General features: G+C 37.4%; 1 pseudogene; it reads left to right on the forward strand.

Moving 5' to 3' along the window:
* Window positions 1–19,031, forward strand: part of LOC108707538 — a 36,695-nt pseudogene extending 17,664 nt beyond the window's left edge.
* Window positions 19,032–23,437: the final 4,406 nt, after the last annotated feature.

The raw sequence follows: 23,437 nt of genomic DNA on the forward strand, positions 1-23,437 counted from the left end.
TGTTAGGGGCCCCTAAGGTGTTTAATCATAAATGGATTTAAGGGTATGTCTTAATACAGGCTGTCCAACTGGCGGGCCGCAGTGCCCTACTTTGCCTGCATGTGCCCTGCTCTGCCTGTGGGTGCTATGGATTTAAGGGTATGTCTTAATATGACAACTTTTTTCACATATGCGTGATAAGTGATATCCCTTCAGTGAGCACCAACCATTTGGTTTTTTGGTGTGCTGCCACAATTAATGTGGACATGATATTGTAGTAACATGGGTGTAGTTTAAAGTGGGTGTGGTTTAAAAACAAGGAGTTGTCAACACTGGCTTCCATTATCGGCCCTCCACTATGTAGGCCGGAAACATTTCGGCCCTCGGGACCACAGAAGTTGGACAGCACTGGTGTAGATAGTCTGTTTGATCTCAAACTATATACCTGTGACTTTTTGTGAGCTAATTTACTGAATTGCAATTACCAATGATGACTGAACAGTTTTCACCCCACTAGCAATCCTTGTATCTATGTGATGAATGTAGCTTTCATGGAACTTTTTACGAACAACACAAACAATATTTCCTTTGTCATTTTTTTTCCTTTTAAGTCCTCATAGTAGCCATGTGAGTTGGGTAAATCTTTTATCCATACAAATAGTCGTGTCACAAGACAAATGCCTTATCCACTTTTTGAATGAATAATAGTTGTGCAGTATCAAGTTAACTGAGCAATATGCACAAGTGTTTGTGGAAGTGTCTTCAATCTGTTGCATTTTTAAAAAGCATAATGCAAATTTTTCATGCTTTTCGATTCATCTTCTAATTAATATTACATGTATTCATTTTAAATGCATGAGAATGCAGACTGTGCTTTTAGAATACAATGGTTATAGCACTTAAAAGAGAACTAAGACTTAATAAAGAAGTAGGCTAGAAATACTACATATAATGTTTTGGGTTTCTATACTATCCCAAGGCAAACTTAGCCATTTAGCAGATTTATGCCAATGAAGATCCCCCCTTCTATCTCACCATCATCTTCTCGGCTGATTCATAGCACATTCTCTGGGCTATGATTTGTCTATGGTTATGGACGACTTACAATACAGTTGAGTCCAGAAATTTACATTGTCCTGGCAGAATTAGACATTTTTGGAAAATATGAGTAATCCTAGAAAACACCATTCTTTTATTTTGGAATATTTGATTACAAAATGACACTAAATACTAAATTCTGTGAGCATGTTGATGGTGAAGCTATCGTAATCATCATATGATTTCATAATCATAATGATAACTAAAACACACATACATGGACCTGATCAAACATTTATATAGCCTTACATTTTTGGGCTGATAATATACACTTTGATTGGCTTACTAAGGTTGTGATGGCAATGAAAGTTCAGTTTCCACAGCTGTGCCTTTTTTTAATTGTAATTATTGTCTTTGTATAGTCAATGGGGCTCATTTATAAACACTGGGCAAATTTGCACCTGGGCAGTAACCCATGGCAACCAATCAGAGGCCTGCTTACATTGCTCAACCTGCAGCTGGCTGAAAAAAGCCACTCACTGATTGGTTGCTATGGGTTACTGCCCAGGTGCAAATTTGCCCAGTGTTTATAAATGAGCCCAAATGACTTTCTAAGTGCTTGAGAAACCCTTGTGCATTTCATCCATGTCTGCACTGACTTTCTTCGATGAAGCATGAGGAAAGCAAAAGTGTCAAAAGATCTGCAAGCAAAAGTAGTTCAGCTTTATAAATCAGTAAAGGATATAAAAGATATCCAAAGTATCCAAAGATGGCGTGGACAGGTAGACTAAAAATGTTTTCAGACACAACAAGCAGGAATATTTGTCAGGCTGTAAAGAAAAATAAACATACGCAACTTCTGCTGAAATTCAGGCTGATTGTTGTGCCTGTTTCAGTTTGTACAATAAAGAGATACTTGTGCCATTGTAGAGTTGTCAGAAAATGCTGCACCCATGCCTTAAAACAGCCTACAATATACGTACAATATGCCAAATAGTGAGAAGTCTCAAAACTTCCAGAACAAAATCATTTGGAGTGATGAAACCTACACTGAACTTTATAGCCACAACTATAAACACCGTGTTTGGAGAGGAGTTAACATGACCTATGAAGAAAAGAACACTATCCCTACCATGAAACATGGAACTATATCTCTGCTGTTTTTTTTGGGGGGGGGGGGGTTCAGTGGTCATATCACAGTCTCCTGATCTCAGCATCATTAACCCCCTTTGCGGAGATCTCAAAGGATACAGTCCATGCTAGACAACCAAAGAATTTACAGGACCTGAAGGCTTTTTGCCAAGAAAAATGGGCAGCTTTAACGTATGACAAAACAAAGGATGTTATTTACAATTATCACAAAAGAATGTAAGCTGTCATGGAGGCTAAAGGAGGCAATGTGCGATATTAAGAGCTAAGGATATACAAGTTTTGAACAGGGCCATTTTATCATATCCTTTATGGCTATGGTTTAATGGTTATGCTATTCTGTGATGCCTACTAGTTTAATCTGAAACACTTTAAAAATAAATGTGTTTTGTTTGATCACTTTTCTTAAAAAATTGTTCCACATCTTACAAATTCTATTACAGTAACATACTATGGTTTGTTTGACTTTTTTTTTTTTTTTTTAGCTTTAATAAACCTCCTGCCCCAATCCCCTCTGGCATGTGTTGTCTACTGCAGAGCACAGAAAGGTAAAAATAAATACTATGTAAAACAAACATGCATAAGTTGCATTTAATAAGTAAATGTATATACTTCAACTTACATACAAATTCAACAAACCTACAGACCCTATCTCGTACGTAACCTGGGGACTGCCTGTATACCTTACAGCTATGCTATCTATTACATATGCAGTATATAAAATGAGAGACAAGGCTAATTAATAACTAATCTAGATTCAGAAAACCTGACCGCTCAGAATTTAGCACCTTCAGCATCATCATTTAATTATCAGCCCTGTAGCATCCGCTCTGTGACAGATGAACCTCATTTTCTGCTTGATGATTTCCAACTGCAACAGAGCTCAGCTTCTCAACAGCTGCCCAGAGCTCACTAAACATGTGCAGTGTCACTGACACTCAATAAATGGACTAACGTTATCCAAGTCTGTGAGCTGCTGTGGATAACTTTAAAGGCCTAGTGTTATAGGGTTGCTGAACCTGACTGTTGGTATGGTAAGTTCAGTATATAAAATACAGTATTTCTAGATATATTAATTTTTAGGCTTTAATTCATCTTTAATGCTGATACCCATGAGTCACATGTCATTCATGGCCCTCTGTGTTTCAACTGCCTGTTATTGCCTTCAAATATGTAACTTTCATTCACTTATGCAGCTCAGCAATGGATATGTTGCTTTTGGTAGATCATATACTAATTAATTTTTCGTTCTTGCTTATAGGACAGATTTGAACAAACAAATGATGGCATTTGGGATGTGCAGATTGCCTGTTTCACAATAATACTTATTTTAGTTTAGTTTATGTCTCTTTCAAAGTAACAGTGGAGCTATTTAAAACTTCATGAATCCTGCACTTATCTGCTGCCATTAAACCCCTGGCAAATGTAAGTGTACGTGAAGTTTGCAAATGGATTTGTTACAGTTTCATCTGTGCCTAAATAATATTAACTCTGTCTCCTCTGGTTCTTTGTACTTTTAAAACATTTGTATCTCAAGCGTTGAGGTTGGCCACAAACAGAAAATTCACTCTTTTGGTGAGGTCTCCCTGGGAGTTAAACTCAGACAGAAGCAGAGATGTTCTGTGCATATTCTAAGTCGATGGTAGAACTTGGAGCTCTGGCAAATGGCTTTGTCATGTCTCAGAGTATAACAGCCTGATAGATATCTTCTTCAGAGAACAGGCTTACTGCCCAGGGAGACCAGACTAGCAACTGGGGTCACAGGGTGGAAATGCCTATTTACTGGTATTTCTTCATTTTAGGTAATTCCAAAATTCATATCATTGTTGCAGCACAACCAAAAATGGTAAGTACAGTGACGTTTAATTTAAAACGTATGTGACCATTATTTTCACTTTTATGTATTTCTTAAAGCAGAAACATATTTTGACAATGAATATAATATTGAAAAGTAACTTGAAAGTAACTTGAAATCCTGAATGGTATAAATGATGTGAATAGTTAAGTCTTCCTCATATATGTTTTATTCTCTGCTGTTGGAGCTGTGTCGGATTTTCCAGTTTCAGTGGTGTAGCGGAGGCAGATGCCTTACTTACTGCAGAAATACTAGCATAATTCAGCTTTGGCTTAAGTTGCCATTAGCTTTCAAAAGCCACCTCAGTATCTTAAAATTGAAAGTGAAAACACATAGGGGCAAATTTACTATTCGCCACACTTCGCCAGGCGTAGTTTCACCAGGGCTGCTCAAAGTTCATGAAGATCCGGAGTTGCGCACAGGTTACCGAACGGTTGCGAAGTTGCGCTAGCGATAATACGATAAGCAGTCCGAAGTTACGCTAGCGATGCCTAATTAGCATACGGTGTGCAGTTAAAGTACAATGGACGTGTATGCTGCAGCAACTACATTACACTACACAAGGCCAGGGAAACTTAATAAAATTTAATAGAGGTCTTATATTGCCCTACACATGTGCCCACTGTATAGTTTATGTGCCAAATGTAAGGGGGAAGGAGGGTACCCCAAAAAAAATTTACAATCTTTTTCAGCCTATTACCCAGTAAAAAGTAAAAAACGCCAGCGTTTTTTGGGACTTAGAAAAATTGTTTCAACTTTTTTTTGACAAACTCCTATCTACTCTATTGCAATCTACTCTATTGCACTTCGCCTGGTCTGAGCTGTCAAAGTAAAGTCTGGCGCAAGAGGTAAAATCTGCAAGTTAGTGAATTAGTGTAGTTATGTCCCTTCGACAGAGCGCAACTTCGCCTGGCGTAAGGGTGTGTAGTAGTGCTAAAGTATGTCTACTTCGCTAGCGCATTTACGCCAGCACCCGTTAGTAATTCGGCAAAGTGGCAAAATGACGTCACGCTGGCGAATTTTCTCTAGCGTTCGCCACTTTGCCCTTTAGTAAATTTGCCCCATAAGCCTTTTACTTGGGGGATTGGATGCGCTGTGCACCTTGTGCAGGATAAAAATATCCAGTGCAAAGTGTTCTGTGTCAGACAATCAAGTTAGGGGACAGGTAGAAGATGGGAGGGGTATGCTTGCATGCCTCCCCCTGTTAACCCGTCTTATATAGACTAAAGCATTTTATAAAATTATAATTATTTTCTTTAAATGGAGTCTATGTGAGATGGTCTTCTTGTATTTCAGAGCATTTACACTCTATTGTAATTGCCCGTTCCTGGGGCCACTCACTGACTCTAGTTCAAGCCCCCCAGTGGAGGGTCCAGTCTTTGTTCAGGCCTCCCTTAACCCATAACAATGCTACCAGTAATGACACCATATGTGTATCAGCCTTTAACTACACTTACAATAATATCTGTCAGATCTCACCCTAGTTGGCCTTCAGGCAGAGGCCAAGGCTCTAGGCCCCCAAATGGTCAAGCTAAACAGTTTGGAAAGCACTGTCACAAGGATTTCAATTCCACTGGCTAGCATACTCTAAACGTTAGACATCAAACCTAGCTCTCTCAGACTGGAAGAGAAACTATATTGAAGATAGTAGTGTAAAGTTTCATGTAGCAGTGATATTGTAGCATTGAGCTTTAATCAAATCCAAAATTAAATTGAAATGTAAACTAATACATCAAAGTAAGCCCTCAAGCTGTTGCTGAAATTTTCTGGACATCAAGTGAAGTATAGCTGAGAGATATGCCATACTATATAAAGACAGGCAGGGTCAAGGTGAAATCTATGAGAACTATAGATGTTATTGAACTATAACTACAGGTATGGGACCTGTTATCCAGAATGCTCGGGACCTGGGGCTTTCAGGATAACGGAGCTTTCTGTAATTTGGATTGTGATACCTTAAGTCTACTAGGAAATAACAAAAAACATTCAATAAACCCAATAGGCTGGTTTTGCTTCCAATAAGGATTAATTATATCTTAGTTGGGATTAAGTACAAGGCACTGTTTTATTATTACGGAGTAAAATGAATTTTTTTTAATAATTTGGATTATTTGGATAAAATGGAGTCTATGGGGCAAATTCACTACCCTGCGGAGTTGTACTTCGCCAGGGCGCCGCTAATTCACTAAAATCCGACGTTGCGCTCAGGGAGGCGAAGTTGCACTAGCGTTAATTCGTCAAGTAAAGCGCAGTTACGCTAGCGATGCCAAATTTGCATACGCACCAAGTTAAAGTACAATGGACGTATATGTAGCAGCAAATACATTACACTACACAATCCTGGGAAAGCTTCATAAAATAAAATAGAGTTGTTATATTGCCCTACACATGTGACCACTGTATAGTTTAGGTGCCATATGTCAGGAAATGTAGGGGGGAAGAAGGGTACCACCAAAAAAAATTACGATCTTTTTCAGCCTATCGCCCTTAAAAAAGGAAAAGACGCCAGCGTTTTTTGGGACTTAGAAAAAATTTCAACTGTTTTTGAAGCAAGCCCTATCTACTCTATTGCACTTCGCCTGGTCTGAGGTGGCGAAGGCAAGTCTGGCGCAAGATGTAACGTTCAGTAAAATGTGCAAGTTAGTGAATTAACGTAGTTACGTCCCTTTGCCATAGCGCAACTTCGCCTGGCGCCCGTTAGTAAATTGGCGAAGTAACGAAATGACGTCACGCTGGCGAATTTGCGCTAGCGTTAGGTGCTTCGCACTTTAGTGAATTTGCCCCTATGGGAGATGGCTATTCCGTAATTTGGAGCTTTCTGGATAACTGGTTTCCGGATAACCAATCCCATACCTTACTATAATTAATTGTCAGCAGTTATTATGTTAAATTCATCTTGCACGCAAAATCTTTGGACTCCTGCAATGATCTTTTTATTCATATCAATGGTAATAAAGCTTTAAAAGTTTGTGCCCCAATGTAAACATTGTGTTGATTGCAAGGAATACTTCACATTGTCCATGTATGTACAGTTAGGTCCATAAATCTTTGGACAGAGATACCTTTTTTCTAATTTTGGTTCTGTACATTACCACAATGAATTTTAAATAAAACAACTCAGATGCAGTTGAACTGCAGACTTTCAGCTTTAATTCAGTGGGTTGAACAAAAACATTGCATAAAAATGTGAGGAACTAAAGCCTTTTTTTTACACAATCATTTCATTTTAGGGGCTCAAAAGCAATTGGACAAATTGCATTTGTCTCTGTCCAAAGATTTATGGACCTAACTGTATAACATAATTTCTTACTCAGCAAAAACGTGGTCCCTAACTAATACTGTCTATTTTTTACATTTATGGATGTTTCCTGGGAAACAAAGCTGTATTCATGGGAGCGGAAGGCAGACAAAACATTTTCTTTATGCCTCGGATATGGTAGAAGCGTTGATGACCATCCTTACAAGGGGGAAAATTGGAGAAGTTAACAACATTGATGCAAGTTTTGAAATCTCAGTATCTCAGCTAGCCAGAGAACTAATTCAAACAGTAAGTATTTGGCATCAAAGATTGGAAAAATGAAAATTGCTTTGTTTCACAAATATCAGAAAGATTGTCTAGGTGATTTTAAATGCAGGTTTTGCAATCTGTTATCCAGAATGGAACCTTCAGTTTCCCAGATAAGGAGTGTCTTATTCTTAAAACAGATTCAAGCAATTATAAACACTGGGCAAATTTACACCTTGGCAGTAACCCATAGTAACCAATCAGATGATTGCTTTCACTGTTCACCCTGCAGCTGGCTGAAAAAAAACTCATCACTCATTGGTTTGTGGTTTACTCCCCAGATACAAATTTGCCCAGTGTTTATAAATATGCCCCAGGGTGTCTTGTTCTAAAAACATTTACCCCTTCTGCATCTCTTTGAACTTGTTGGGTCAATACAGCATGATCCATAAAAAAGCTAGAAATATAAAATCTAAGGTTGTGGCATTCTGGTCCTTTACAGCTAGCACTGTGGATTTTACAATGAACAGCATCAAGTGGTTTAAACAGATAATGTAATTATTTGTAATCAACAAGCATGTATACTAGTTTAGTAGCTTTTTTGCCCCTCTCACAAATCTAGACCTTAATGAACTGTGGGCCTATTCCCACAAAATTAAAAAAAAATCCTACTGTTCCTTACTGTGTACCCCAGCATACAGGGAACGCTTACCTAAACCCATGTCCATAGTTGTCCTTTATTTCATTATATGCTTTTCTTAAAGGGGAACTATTGTGAAAATGAAAATTTAATATAAGCTTCCTCATACTGAAGTAAGAAACTTTATAAATACTAGGGATGCACCGAATCCAGGATTCGGTTCGGGATTCGGCCAGGATTCGACCTTTTTCAGCAGGATTCGGATTCGGCCGAATCCTTCTGCCCGGCCGAACTGAATCCGAATCCTAATTTGCATATGCAAATTAGGGGCAGGGAGGGAAATCGCGTGACTTTTTGTCACAAAACAAGGAAGTAAAAAATATTTTCCCCTTTCAACCCCTAATTTGCATATGCAAATTAAGGGTTCGGATTCAGTTCGGTATTCGGCCGAATCTTTCACGAAGGATTCGGGGGTTCGGCCGAATCCAAAATAGTGGATTCGGTGCATCCCTACTAAATACACTCAATTGAAAATTCTGTATTGTTTCTGAAATAATCAAGTATATATTCACTATCCCTCTCTCAGCATCTGTTTCTCTTCATTCTGTCTTCATGCAGCAGTTGGGTGTCAGATGAATGATCCAATATATCTTTTAGGGGGGCTCCCTTTCCTAGCAGATGTATTAGAGCTCCTAGCAGATGTATTGGAGCTCACTCAAATAAATGATTCCAGTACAAACAAAATCTAACAAAATAACTGCCTTTTGCACAAATTTTGCATGCAGAGAGACATGGTCTAGTGATTTTAAGAGTGAGATCTAATACATCTTTTAGGCAAAAGGAACCCCCCTATAAGATATATTGCATCATTCATCTGACACCCAACCCCTGAATGAAGACAGAATGAGGAGAAACGGCGGCTGAGAGAGGAATAGTGAAGATAAACTTGCTTTCAGAAACGTTACAGAATTTTTAATTTATTGTATTTAGAAAGTTTCTTATTTCAGTATGCTGAAGCTAATATTACATTTTCATTTTCGCGATAGTTCCGCTTTAAGGGCCTACTTAATAAAACGCTCTACATAGCTTAAGAAATCAATTGGATTATTTCTTGATTTGTTAGTGCTTCACTCTCAATTTAAGCAGTTTAAGACTCTCAACTGACTGATGCTGTAAGCTTTAAATACTGATGCCCCAGAGGTGCTAATTAATGTCTCTCTCTTTATAAGCTTCCTGTTGTATCTTATTGAGAATCTGCAGTTTAATACTGTTAGTGATTTTGTGTCTGTTTTAAAAAAGATATGCCGTCAAACACCAAAATCATTTTGTGTTGACACGAAATTTAGGGTAAGCTAAATTTGAGCTAATATTCGACTTTATCTTTGCCTAGATGAAAAACACTGCATCGGAATCAGAAATAAACAACTGGCTTATTTATTTGAATAACCGGTAATTATATTCTTCCTTTCCCATCTACGGCTTTATATTAATCATTTGATCTTTTCACACACATCATTTTAAACATACTTAACAAGAAATCACTGTTCTTAAAGGCAGAAAGAAACCAATTCCTTTTTCAACTGTATATTTAGTTTACAAAAAAGGTTGCTGTTTCAAATATGTAGCTAAAGGGGTAACTGCAATTGATATACACCTATACTGTAGGGAATGCTTGATAAAAATGTATGTGAAAAATATTTTTATTTTGTTCTTACAGTTATTTTGATGTAAATGGTTTATGAGTGTGTTTCCTCAACCTGAATTTTTCTTACTGCAAACAACTGAACCAGGCTGTTTCTCAGTACGAATTGCAAATTGCTGACTCGTGCTGAAATCAGCCAGTTAGAGCAGAAGAAAACTTTAGTGACTCACAGCATTATTATTATTATTGTTAACACATATTTATAAAGTTCCAACATATTACTCAACGCTGATGAGTGTGCAATTTGTAGTCATAGAACAATGTCTGGTTGAAGAACACCTGCAATTTGTTGCTAGAAAACAATTTTTGGTTGAAGAACACACAAGTAAATCATCAAATACAGTACAGGTATGGGATCCGTTATCCAAAAACCCATTATCCAGAAAGCTCCAAATTATGGGAAGGCCATCTCCCATAGACTCTATTTTAATCAAATAATTCTGATTTTAAAAATGATTTCCTTTTTCTCTTTAATAATAAAACAGTACATTGTACTTGATCCAAACTAAGATATAATTAAAGGAAAACTATAGCCCCAAACCATGTAGGTCTCTATAAAAAGATATTGCATAAAACAACTCATATATAAAACTCTGCTTCGTGTTAGTAAACCATTTTCATAATAATATACTTTTTTTAGTAGTATGTGCCATTGGGTAATCATAAATAGAAAATTGCCATTTTAAAAAATAAGGGCCGCCCCCTGGGATTGTACGATTCACTGTGCACACAAACATACCAACAAACCATACATGTTAGGTCACATGAGCCAATTAACATACAGAGTTCTGTCTTTTGCTTCCACACTTCTACATGTTACAGTTAGAGCTGTGTTATTTCTGGTCGGGATCTCTGAGGCAGCACAGAGACCATCACGAAATTTTGGTTCAAGACAAGAGATGTAAAAGTGCAGTTTTTACTCAAATATATATTCCAGTTTGGTAAGATTCTTTAATATGCCACTTAATTTGATATAAACTGTTGCTTAAGTATTCATTTTTGGGGTATAGTTTTCCTTTAAAGGACCAGTAACATCAATTTTTTTTAAAAAAAAAATTCGTTAGTAAACATCAAAAAATAAACACCAAGACAAATAAAATTTTAAAATTGCAAAGCCTTTATTAAGAAATAACTTACCGAAACTCCACTTCCTGTCCTCTACAGAAAAGGCGACACGGCGACCATCCATGGTGCGGCGCTGGATTTCTCCTCCTTGGCTCTGTCTCATGCTGTATTGACAGCATGTGAAGCGGCTGCTGCATCAGGGAGCGTGGTTTCCATAACCGAGGATTGCTGGCTCATCGGCGCATCTGTAGAGTGGGGAAGCTGCTAAGAGAGGAGCTGGGCCACATTGTGGATGTTTGTAGTTCCAGGTTGATCGGAGTTCCCAGTCACTGTCACGTAGCTACTCTCAACATGCGCTGCTTTCCGTATCGAGCGCTTCTTATCGACCTGAATTCAATGCGCTGCTTTCTGTGCTATCTTAAACCCGCACTGTGTGTCCGCTTGCAGTTTAGCGCTCGATAGCACGCAGCCACTCTCAGATGCGCTGCTTTCCATGCACACGTGTTTAAGAAAGCAGCTCATTGAATTTGGGTCGGTAAGAAGCGCTCGATACGGAAAGCAGCGCATGTTGAGAGTGGCTACGTGACTGGGAACTCCGATCAGCCTGGAATTACAAACATCTACGATGTGGACCAGCTCCTCTCTTAGCAGCTTCCCCACAGATGCGCCGATGAGCCAGCAATCCTCGGTTATGGAAACCACGCTCTCTGATGCAGCAGCCATACAGCATGAGACAGAGCCAAGGAGGAGAAATCCAGCGCCGCACCATGGATGGTCGCCGTGTCGCCTTTTCTGTAGAGGACAGGAAGTGGAGTTTTGGTAAGTTATTTCTTAATAAAGGCTTTGCAATTTTAAAATTTTATTTGTCTTGGTGTTTATTTTTTGATGTTTACTAACGAATTTTTTTTTAAAAAAAATTGATGTTACTGGTCCTTTAATTCTTATTAAAGGCAAAACAATCCTATTGAGTTTCTTTAATGTTTAAATGATTTTTAACTAGACTAAATATATAGTGATCCAAATTACGGGAAGATCCCTTATACGGAACCCCCCAGGTCCCGAGCATTATGGATAACAGGCCCCATACCTGTATAAATAAATGTCTGCCCATTTTTTTAAATTTAAACCTTGCATGCATTTTTCTAAACGAGCCCTGCTTTCCTTTGGGATAGAGGTTTCATTTAGTGTTTGCTGGCTGAGTACCTAAGTAATTCAACCTCCCTAACTTTTCTACTTGCTCATTTGTGTGGAGGCCCCTTGTTGCTGCAATTTAATTGACTACCTTTTGCTTATGCAAACATTTAATTAGTGATAATATATAACTATTATTTAAATACAAAAAGCACGTTCTCTAGGGAATTCTTTATTTGCCTTAGCCAACAAAAGGCAAACAAGTTTGGGCTACACCTGAAACACTGCTAATAAATTTAATTAGCTATGGGCCCTCAAAGCACTGTTATATGAGATATCGTGGCTCTTCAAGCCACCAAAGAATTTCTATCTTTGTCTTGTGTTGTGTGTTTTTATATAGTTTCTGCGTGATTCAGTGTATTGCTTGACTGATGGGTATAGAGTTTATTATTAATTGTACATAATGTATTTACATCAAAGACTGCCTATATGTGTTTATATACTGCTATAAGTATTTTACATTGTGCCATTTGCAGTTATGCACATAAAAAGTTGTTTTCCTTCACTTTAACTGAATGGATTGTTATGAACTTGAAACTTACCCTTTCAAATATTTAAATTGTCCAACCCAGTTTCAGTTACTATAATATATAGTATATAAACTGCTGTGAAGCTTCGTTTGTATTGTTTAGTTTTCTGGAATGAGTGGATTTCCATTAGCCAGTGACAAGCTGAGTTCAGGTGTTTTTTCAGCTCCAGCAGCAAAGCTGTCACAGATTCCATGAGCCTATTTATAAGTTTGCAAAAATAAAAAAAGGCAAAATGTGCCTATATTTCTTCACATATTTATAAAACTTTTTGACTGTGCACCAGAACATTTACATTGTTACACCCAGTACTTTATTGGATCCCATGAAGCTGGTGTTTATCACTGAGTTTCAAAAATCCATTATATTAAAAGCATAATGCTCCAGTACCCAGAAACTGTATTTCCCACAAGTAACTTTTGTGATCCTTTGGCATGTGGGATCCTTTCCCCATCTTTGAGACTTTCTCTAAAAAGTACAGGACAAAATGCAAGGGAACCTAAAATCTACCTTGAACTAAATACGGAGAATAACTGGCTAAAGAATAGAGATCTCTAGAGGCAAATCCCCAGGACAAAATACTGGTAATTCATTAAGCTTTGTAGACTTTTTTCAGAGCAAAACCCTAGTACAAAATTCTAGTAATTATCACTTCAGAAAAGTATACAGCATATTGGTTAATTGCATACAAGTAATATACTCTAAATAAACTACACCAAAAATATCAATTTCTTTATCAAAGTACAGAAAACCGGAGGTCCTGAGCATTCAGGATAACCCAAGCCTGTATTGAAATTTGGGATCAAAGTATTCCTTTATGGAATTATTGTTTCAGAAACTGTCTGTATTTGGTTATTAAATGACTTTAATATATGCATACTACATGTATGCTTTTATTTTCAGGCCTGTCAATGATCTGCGTTACCCAATGAAGTCAGAAAAGATGCACAGTTTAGGATGGAGACCTAAGGTTCATTGGAAGGAAGGTATACAAAGAACCAGTAAGTAATGTTACTATATATAGAGTCTCATTTTGCATAAAATATATTATGTTAAGGGAAATCATTTATGCAATGGCCTTGTTATACAGAGGCTCAGTAGTTACTAGCACTTCACCCTGAGTTTAGATCTAATCATGTCTGTATGGAGCTTGTATATTGTGCCCATGACTGAAAGGATTTCCATTTGGTACCATTTTAGTCTTGTCACTATAAAAATGTAATTAACAATGGTGGTACCTCACTTCGAACCACTGATAATAGCAGTTTATGTAATGTAGAACACTGAATGCTGCTGAGATGTGCAATACATAACAATTATAGTTTATTCACATTTCACATAAAGCACTGCGTATCTTGACAGCGCTATATAAATAAATGATGATGATTTCACATCTCTGCAGCATAAAGCAGCATAAAGCTTCTATATTAAATCAATTGGTACTCCGGTTTCTTTCAACGTCAAAGCAGAAACAACACATACAGACATATTAATTGGCCTTTGATCAAATTGACCAATATGTTGCGTGATATGTGATAGGGTAGTATTTACTTACAGGAGGGGACAGTATTTGCAGCTCTGGCTTGCGCCACTCACAGTACTGTGTTCTTACAAATAGTTCATGGGCTATAACTACAGTTATGCATTTGAAGGTCCTCACTCACTAGAAATCAGCAGTAGCAGTTAGAACATGCAGACAGCTATATTTGCAAATATTACAAAGCCTCGATGTACTGGGAGATCTTCACTTACAGGTGGGTAGCAGTGGAACTGTGGAGAGGGGATAACAAAGCTAGCAATACATGGCCAGAATTGTTCAGGTATTTTGGCCAGTATCACTAGGCATGTATATATGCTTGGAGCTGCATTAACAAACTTACTTGGTAGATTTTATCTACCGATGCACCTTGGCTGCTACTCAAATTAAAGTAACAATAAAATTTGGTCATCCATGTGTATGATCAGTCATTCGGTACTAGAAGGCTTATTATGTTCTAAAGTCAGATTGGTTAAAAAATAAAGTTATGTCACCAAGGCAAAATTGCAAATTGCAATTTGCTATGAGACCTTATAATGAATAGTTTTTTTTATAATATAGTAATGTTAAAAGTCACCTGAAGTCTTTATCTGGTCACGGGCTGAAGTGGCTTGTGATATCTCATATTTTAATAAAAGTTTACAGGTGCCATGAGCCTATTTATACTTTTGCAAAAAAGGGGCAAAACATGCCTACATTTCTTTCACCTATTTATAAAACTTACTTTGACAGTGTACCAGAAAATTAAAATTTTTACAGTCAGTACTTTATTGGATCCGATGAAGCTGGTGTATAATACAGTACCTATTACATTCTAAACTAGGGGAAATACTATGTAAAATATATGAATGTTAAAAGTCAACTCATGCCTTTGTATGGTCTTGGAGTTCTGAGGTAGCTTCTAATATATTAGAAGCTACCTCAGAACGCAATGACCATATAAAAATATAAGGTGACTTTTAACGAACATATTTTACAAACATAATTCTTTGTATGGTGTTATTACCCTGTAATTTGATATTATTCCTTACAATACTCAAGTTTCGATGAGCAGTAAGCAAAGGCATGAATTAATCGATCACTTGCATCCAAGGAATGCCTGCGTTCTGCCCTTCATACTGGATTAAAAACAGCTGGTGGCTTCAAGGCAGCCTGATCCTTACACTTCCCAAAAGTATTTCCTCATCAGGAATCTATCGGCTATATCTTGCAGCTGATTTTTCAAACCTCCACAATTCCCAAAATTATCCTCTATCCATGGATATATGAGCCATCTGTTGCATTGATTCTTTAGACCTCTACAATTTCCAAGAATATCTCCTCTCCAGACATCTTTTGTAAAGCTATAAATCTACTCAGACAGTACAATTTCTTTTGTGTATCAATGTTGTCAACTGGTATCGCCTCTCTTATATGCCAACATCAGCACTCGATGATAGAAGGTGCTAAAATAGCATCATCCTCCAGGAAATGCAGTTTCATGATGGAATGTTTGACAAATATTATGGTTGTTGTGTATTTAGAGAGGAAAAAGAGTATGTTTATCCGTGATGAGTGAAAAATTTTTGCAGCGAAAATGATGCCCATAGACTCCAATGAGTGAAAAAAATTGTTCCGCGTCAAAAAAATGTTGTCACCATAGACTTCAATGCATTTCGGAAAGTTTTTGCCATGTCACAAATTTTCGACGAAGCAAAATAGGTCAGATTCGCCCATCACTAATCCTCAGTTCTATCTAATGCCTTTTGTTTGGCTTCTTCCACAGTTTAAAGTATCCCATTTCCAGGAATCTGTCAGCCATCTCTTACACTCATTCTTTACACCTCCACAATTCCCAAGAATATCCCCTGTTTAGCAATCTGAGTCATCTCTTGTATTTCTTTAAGTCTACTAAGACAACACTGTTTTATTGGTGTATTAATGTCCTCAACTGGTATCAACAGGTTTTTCAGGTTATAAACTCTCTTGTATACTAACATCAGCAAAAATGTGTACTGTTTTTATAAGAAATTGTTAGCAGTGAAATTCCCCCTTTGTTTTACTTTCTCTGACAGCTGTGGATAGGAAACTTCAGACAGTCCCTAACTGCTCTGCAGGGAAACTGATCATACTTTCAAACAGCAGGGGGAAACAGGCAATATTCGATTTTCACCTGAGATTTTTAAATGAGTTTACAACAGCTATGAACACTAATAAAAAAAAAGAATTTGGATTTCATGATTAAATTGAAAAGGACTTTTATTATACAGATTTTTATGTCTGGGTGACAGGTCCACTTTAAGGTATCCTATTTTCAGGATCTCCATCTATTGCACTTATTCTTTATACATACGCAATTTCCAAGAATATCTTCTATCCAGGTATCTATAAGCCACATCTTGCAATAATTCTTTACACATTGACAATACTCAAGAGTATACAAAGGAATCCATCAGGTATTGTTTCTTTACACCTCCAAGTATCGTCCAGTCATTTCTTCCATTAATTCTTTAGTCCTCGAAAATTCCCAAGAGTATGCCCTCTCTCCGAGAATCTATTAGTCACCTCTTGTACTCATTCTTTATATCTCTTCAATTTCCAAGAGTATCCACTCCTTAGGAATCTGAGATATTTTTTGCACTTATTCTTTACACCTCTATAATTCACAAGAGTATATCATCTTCCGTAATCTGAGCTATCGCCTGTGCTGATTTTTCAAAACTCTACAATTCTCATCCTTTCTCCTGAAGACTATAAGCTCTTACATTCTTTACACCTACACACTTCCCAAAAGTATCCTAATTTATTAGCTATCTATTGCACTCATTCTTTACCTTATCAAAATACCAACAAATATCCTGAGGGGGTACTCAAAAGTCATATCTTGTAATAGTCTACTGAGACGATACAATTTTTTTTGTGTCTAAATGTTTTCCGACAATAGTTCCAACAGGTTTTTCAAGTTATCATTTCTCTTGTATGCTAACATCAGCATACGCTGACAGAAGGTGCCAACATAGCATCATCCTCCAGGAAATGCCAATGTTGTTTGATTGTATGTTTGACTGGCTACTGGCTGTTGTAAAAAAAAAAAAAAAAAGTTCCTCCTCAACATGTTTATTCTCAACCCTGATGTCATTTTTGCTTCTTCCACAGTTCCATAACCATCTCTTGCACTGATTCTTCACAGCTCCCATATTTCCTAAGAGTATCTCAAGGAATCGATGAGCTCTCTCTTGCACTCTGGATTTTTACTATTGGGTGATATTGTTATATCTACCATGGAGCTGTGACTTGGTTAGCTTTCCATTGTTTTGTTGATAGGCTACTGGGGGAAAGAGGGGGGGTGATATCATTCCAACTTGTAGTGCTGCAGTAAAGAGTGACTGAAGTCGCACCTGAGGGCACCTGGGAAACTAAAAAAATGTCTAGCCTCGTGTCAGATTTCAAAATTAAAAATATCTTTTGAAAAATGGATTTCACTATTAACTGATGCATTTAAAAAAGTTTTCTTTATAAGTTTATATATGGAAGGGTTTAGATTTCCTCATGCCTCTGGAATGAAGGTATATGGAAACAAATGGGATGTATGTCACCCTATAATATTATGCCTCACTTACAGTAAGTATTCAGTTTTGCACTATAAGCTGTACTTGCTGTATTTTCATAATTAGAACTTTGGACAGAAATTGTTCATGAATTATAAAAAATGTTTTTCTTTTGTGATGGACAGATTATGTTTGCAATTTGCAAATCAATATGTTACAATATACTTTGTTTTTCATTTGACAGTTGAATGGTATAAAGATAATTTCCACAACTGGCAGAATGCTGAGCATGCACTGGAGCCATTTCTGCATGATGCATAGGATCACTAATACAGTGTCCAGAAGCAGGGGGAGGAGAAAACAACATGAAGCAACAGAAACACGAAACAACAAGAAACGATGGTTCTTCTTACAGCAATGAAGAGTAGAAACAGCAGGGAACTTCCTGCATTGCAAACTTACTTAAGTTAGGTTTATTGGACATTGTATTCTTTGTACTTGTATAATTATACACCTCTAAATACTTTATATTTTATTTATGCCTGAAAATCATTTTAGTAGTACTGTATTTATAGCAGAGATGAATGGATTTTTTTGGCTTGTTTCAATAGTTTGTGCAACAGTTGCCTACCTGTTGCCCCTCACTATTTGTGGAACTGCAGGGTCCAGAGGGTTGTATTAGAATAGCAGCAGGGCCACAAGTTGAAAATACCAGCACTGTGAATTGAATCTTATCATGGTTAAACTTGAATGGTATTGCAAAAATAGGGTGAACTTTGTAGGGCTTTTTTAATTCCATTCCATGTTCCATGTTATATAAAGGCACAATCATCAAGTTATGGAACATTCTATTTCCATAAATAAACATTTCCACTTGGTGCATGGAAGTTATATTTACTATGTAATGCAGATGTTATACTGTACAGTGTACAGTATTGGTTATTTATATTAATCAGTATGTGTCCTTATGTTGATACCAAAGATAAGGTTGATATTTTCTTTAACATACTGTATATCTTTATAAAACTGTATTTCACACTTTGTTCCTTTAAAACCGAAGTTCTTGGCTCCTTGATGCTCCACTGGCCTGAATTTAAAAAATAGGGAAATCTAAAGTTCTCTGTGTGGTACCAAATTGTTAGGCACCCCACAGCAGATTAAATCAAAGTATTTTCTTTCCATGCCAGTGCTCCTTTCCAGATAATATGCAATAAGGGAAGGAAGTGCCTTCCACAGTGATCCCTCGCATAGGTTGGGCTTGTGCATTTGCAGTTTATCATATTAAAGGGATACTGTCATGGGAAAACATGTTTTTTTTTCAAAACACATAAGTTAATAATGCTGCTCCAGCAGAATTCTGCACTGAAATCTGTTTCTCAAAAGAGCAAACAGATTTTTTTATATTTAATTTTGAAATCTGACATGGGGCTATACATATTGTCAGTTTCCCAACTGCCCCCAGTCATGTGACTTGTGCTCTGATAAACTTCAGTCACTTTTTACTGCTGTACTGCAAAACTTTAATTTACTGGGAGTGCCTAAAGTTTTGGCAGCCTGCAGTTTATTATTATTTCCTATAAAGGAATTGTTCAGTATAAAAATAAAAACTGGCTTAAAAAGATAGGCTGTGCAAAATAAAAAATGTTTCTAATATAGTTAGTTAGGCAAAAATTTAATGTATAAAGGCTGGAGTGACTGAATGTGTAACATAATAGCCAGAACATTACTTCCAGCTCTCTTGGTTTACACTGACTGGTTACCCTGGTTACCAGGCAGTAACCAATCAGAGACTTGAAGGGGGGCCACATGGGTCATATCGGTTGCTTTTGAATCTGAGCTGAATGCTGAGGATCAATTGCAAACTCACTGAACAGAAATGTACCATGTGTCCCCCTTCTAGTCGCTGACTAGCTTAGAGTTATAGAGCTGAAAAAATGAAGTAGTGTTCTGGCTATTATGTTGGACATCAAGTCACTCCAGCCTATATAGATTGCATTTTTTGCCAACTAACTATATTAGAATTTTTTTTATTTTACACAGACTATTTACCCAGTTTTTATTTTCAAACTGAACTGTAAATGTGTCTTCATGCACTTTTTGATTTAGAGTCTGTCAAAAATCACCTGAGCAATTGTTCAATGTGCTTATTGGCCTTAACAGAATGCCAAATGGACAAATGTATCTTTTAAAATTACATATTTATGAATCAGCTGTAATCAATGTGTTTTTTTTGTATTTAATGTTCTACTACTTTAGTGCATATCTTTTTAATAAAGCCTTTCATTTTATACATGTGTATAAAGTTGTTGTTTTTTTTTTGCATACATTAAAATGCAGCAAAAAAAAAAAATATTGGGCCAATTCATGGTGAATTCCTTGGTTTATACTCTATGCAGTAGCCAAACTTATATCACTTCATCAATGTCTCAGCTTGTTTTAGTGGGAGGCAGAGGGGACGTTTGCCCTGGGTCTCCAGCATTAATAGGACCTTGAGGGGGTTGCTGATGAGTTCAAATGTGATTTAATGCTGGGCATTTTAGTTCAGCAACAGCTGGAGGGAGATATACATTTTTGTAACCATGCCCCTCTCAGATGGGAGGCCACTGTTCCTACATTGCCAGTGCCCCATAACTCTGGCACAGATTTTTACCTTTGTTTCTGACATGTCTATTTCTTTGCTCCTAGAAATAAATCTCTTTCATATATTAGAGCCACCTTAAAGTACCAGGAAAAGCTGTACTAAACACTACAGTGTTGGCATGGCAATCTTTGCCCTTTAGCTCTGTATTTTGCCCCACTCAGCAAAGTTACTTGAAGAAGAGGGTAATGATTTAGCAATGCACAGCAGAATGTTGTTTTTCCAATTTTTATTACAGAAACTAAATACAGCATAGGCCTAGGTTTCCATCTGTTTAATTATTTGGAGATGTACACTGTATATCCCCAAGCAACAAGCATCCTACTATATGTTATGGGGAGAGAGCAGAATAGCGGAGTATTCCTTATAGCAGCTTTCTGTATTTATTTTTTTAAATAAAAATAGAATTTAAAAAAAATACTTTAAGTTGACTGTGTTATACATATTTACATACATGTGTGTCCTATTCATGTAAGGTATGTATGTAAAGTATGCTTTTCAACAGTACAAAATACATATTGTATTTTAGACAGGTTTTTGAGGGTGGTTGTGGGATCACTTCAAGGCTGAGTAAAATATACAGTAAGTACAATTGACAAGTGGCCTAAGCTACTACAGGTATGGGACCTGTTTAGGGTTGCCACCTCTCCATCCAATGAAGTCCGGATAGGGGGCAGGTCGTGACATTGCAAGGACAGGGCACTGATGTAATACGGAGCTGGGGTTGTGACGTGGCAATTGGCCGAACATAGTATCAATCAGGGAGTGTTCTGTCTGGATTTTCTTATTTGAAAAACCTGACTTATTTTGACCCAGACGGCCCTTCCAAAAACTGCCTGTCAGGATCAAAATCAGAGAGGTTGCAACCCTAGACCTGTTATCCAGAAAACCCCTTGGGGTCTTCCTAAAGTCTGTTAAAAGCCTTTAAAGCAAAATACATTTTAAATATTTGAATTATTTGATCAAAATGGAGTCTATGGGAGCCGGCCTTCCCCTAATTCGAAGCTCACTGGATAAAGGACTTCCAAGTACCGGATCCTATACCTGTACAAACATACAAAAATGAGGGAATTGATCAACATGGTTGCAGAATCCCTACACATGTACCTTTAATGGAGGTCTTATGTCTTTGAAATGGTTGTTGGTGATCTTTTGCTATAGATGTGGTAGGGAATGAACAGCCTGTGAGAAAAAAAACAACCCATTTTAAAAATAATATATACACTGGCAGAGACTAAATGACTAATAAACATGCCAGGGAATGTACATTTATTAATCCCTTCTTTGTTGTAGTTTCTTACCTTATATTTTGTAAAATATCCTATGTTATGTTTAAGGGTTTATTCAGTAAACTTATACTTTGGTGGGCATTGCATTATTTGGAGAGTGTCAGAGGTTCTTACATTTGTTTGTGTGGAAAGCCTCTATATATAAATGTAATCATATTTACAGGTGGTCTTTTACTGGAGAGCCTAGCCATTATTTCATTAAAAATTAAAACCTGACAAAGAGACATTCTTTACTATATAACAAAATGTGAAGGAAATTTGGAGAGAAACTCTTGCACCAGAGATGAAAAAATGTGCTCAGATTACCACATACATTGTGTTATTTGTGAAATAAAAGGGGTGCTTCACCTTTAAGTTAACTTTTAGCATATTATAGAGTAACCAATGTTCAACTGGCCTTCGTTATTAATGTTTTATAGTTTTAGAAGCATTTGCCTTCTGCATCTGAGTGCCGTATCGGCGCATGCGCAGTTGGAGCAATTTTCTGCTTTGTGACAACTGCGCATGTACCGAAAGCCAAGGAAATTGCAGAAGTGCCGCAAGAAGACCCGAAGATTACCGAAGCGGCTGAAGATGTCGCTCATGAACTCCGCTGGACATAATCTGCACCGAGGGGTAAGTAAAGAGTTAGGAGCATTTAGCAAAGGTAGCACCTAGGCTGGGGGGGGGGGGCGGAGCAGGGAAGGGGGGTAGGGTTTTTTATTAATAATAGTTTAGTTCTCCTTTAAGGACATTACCCTCTAAACAAAACAGGGATTGTTTGTCCATATATCGCAATATATTTAAAATGCCCAACTACGTCAAAGGGGCAGATTCACTAACGGGCAAAAAGTTGCCAGCGACCACTTCGCACCCATCACTACACTTTGCCAGGCGAAAATTCCCTCAGACAGCGGTAATTCACTAAAATGAGTTTAGTCATGGGCGCCGAACACTGGCAACTTTTTGCTACTGAACTAGTGTTACTTTGGCAATGCGAGCAATTCAAAGCGAAGATGTGCTAACGTTAATTTTCATTTCAATTCATTACATTTCCACTGTTAATTACACATGTCCAGGTAACTTTAATAAAGACAATAGAGTTGTTATAATGCCCTACACATGAGGCCACTGTATAGTTAATGATCCATATGTTAGAAAATGTATGGGGGAAACCAGTTACGCAAAAAACATTTTTGAGGACTTTTGCAGGCTATCACTCTGAAAAAAGGAAAAGACACCAGTGTTTTTTGAACTTTGATGCTTTTTCCACTCACAGAATATGATGTAAGTAACAGAAGAATGAGGAAGATTATCCACTCCAGTGCACTTAGCCTGGTCTGAGCTGGCGAAGGCAAGACTGGCGAAAGAGGTAACGTTCAGTAAAATCTGCATTTTAGTGAATTTGCAGAGTAATGTCTATTCGCCAGATTCAATTGTCACCTGGCGATAGAGTGCGAATGAACGCTAACGGCGGTCCCGTTCACTAGCGAATTTGCGCCTTCGCCTGTTAGTGAATTGACAATGTACCTGCAGGTGGCAAAGCTGGCGAAAAGTCGCTAGTGTTAGCCACTTCGCCCTTTAATGAATCTGCCCCAAAGTCTTTGACGTAGTTGGCCAGCTTAAATATATTGCAAAATACGAACAAACAATTCCTCTTTTGTTTAAAGGAGAATGAAAGTCTGTTAGCACTTGGGGGTACCAAATGTTAGGCACCCCAAAGTGATTGTATTGACTTACCTGAAACCCCGGGCCGGTGCTCCTATCAGCAGAAAACTGCACCGGCCCGGGGAGATCTTCCGGCGTCTTCTTTCTT

The sequence above is a fragment of the Xenopus laevis genome, chromosome 2L (genome assembly GCF_017654675.1).
Source record: "Xenopus laevis strain J_2021 chromosome 2L, Xenopus_laevis_v10.1, whole genome shotgun sequence".
Classification (NCBI taxonomy): Eukaryota; Metazoa; Chordata; class Amphibia; order Anura; family Pipidae; genus Xenopus; species Xenopus laevis.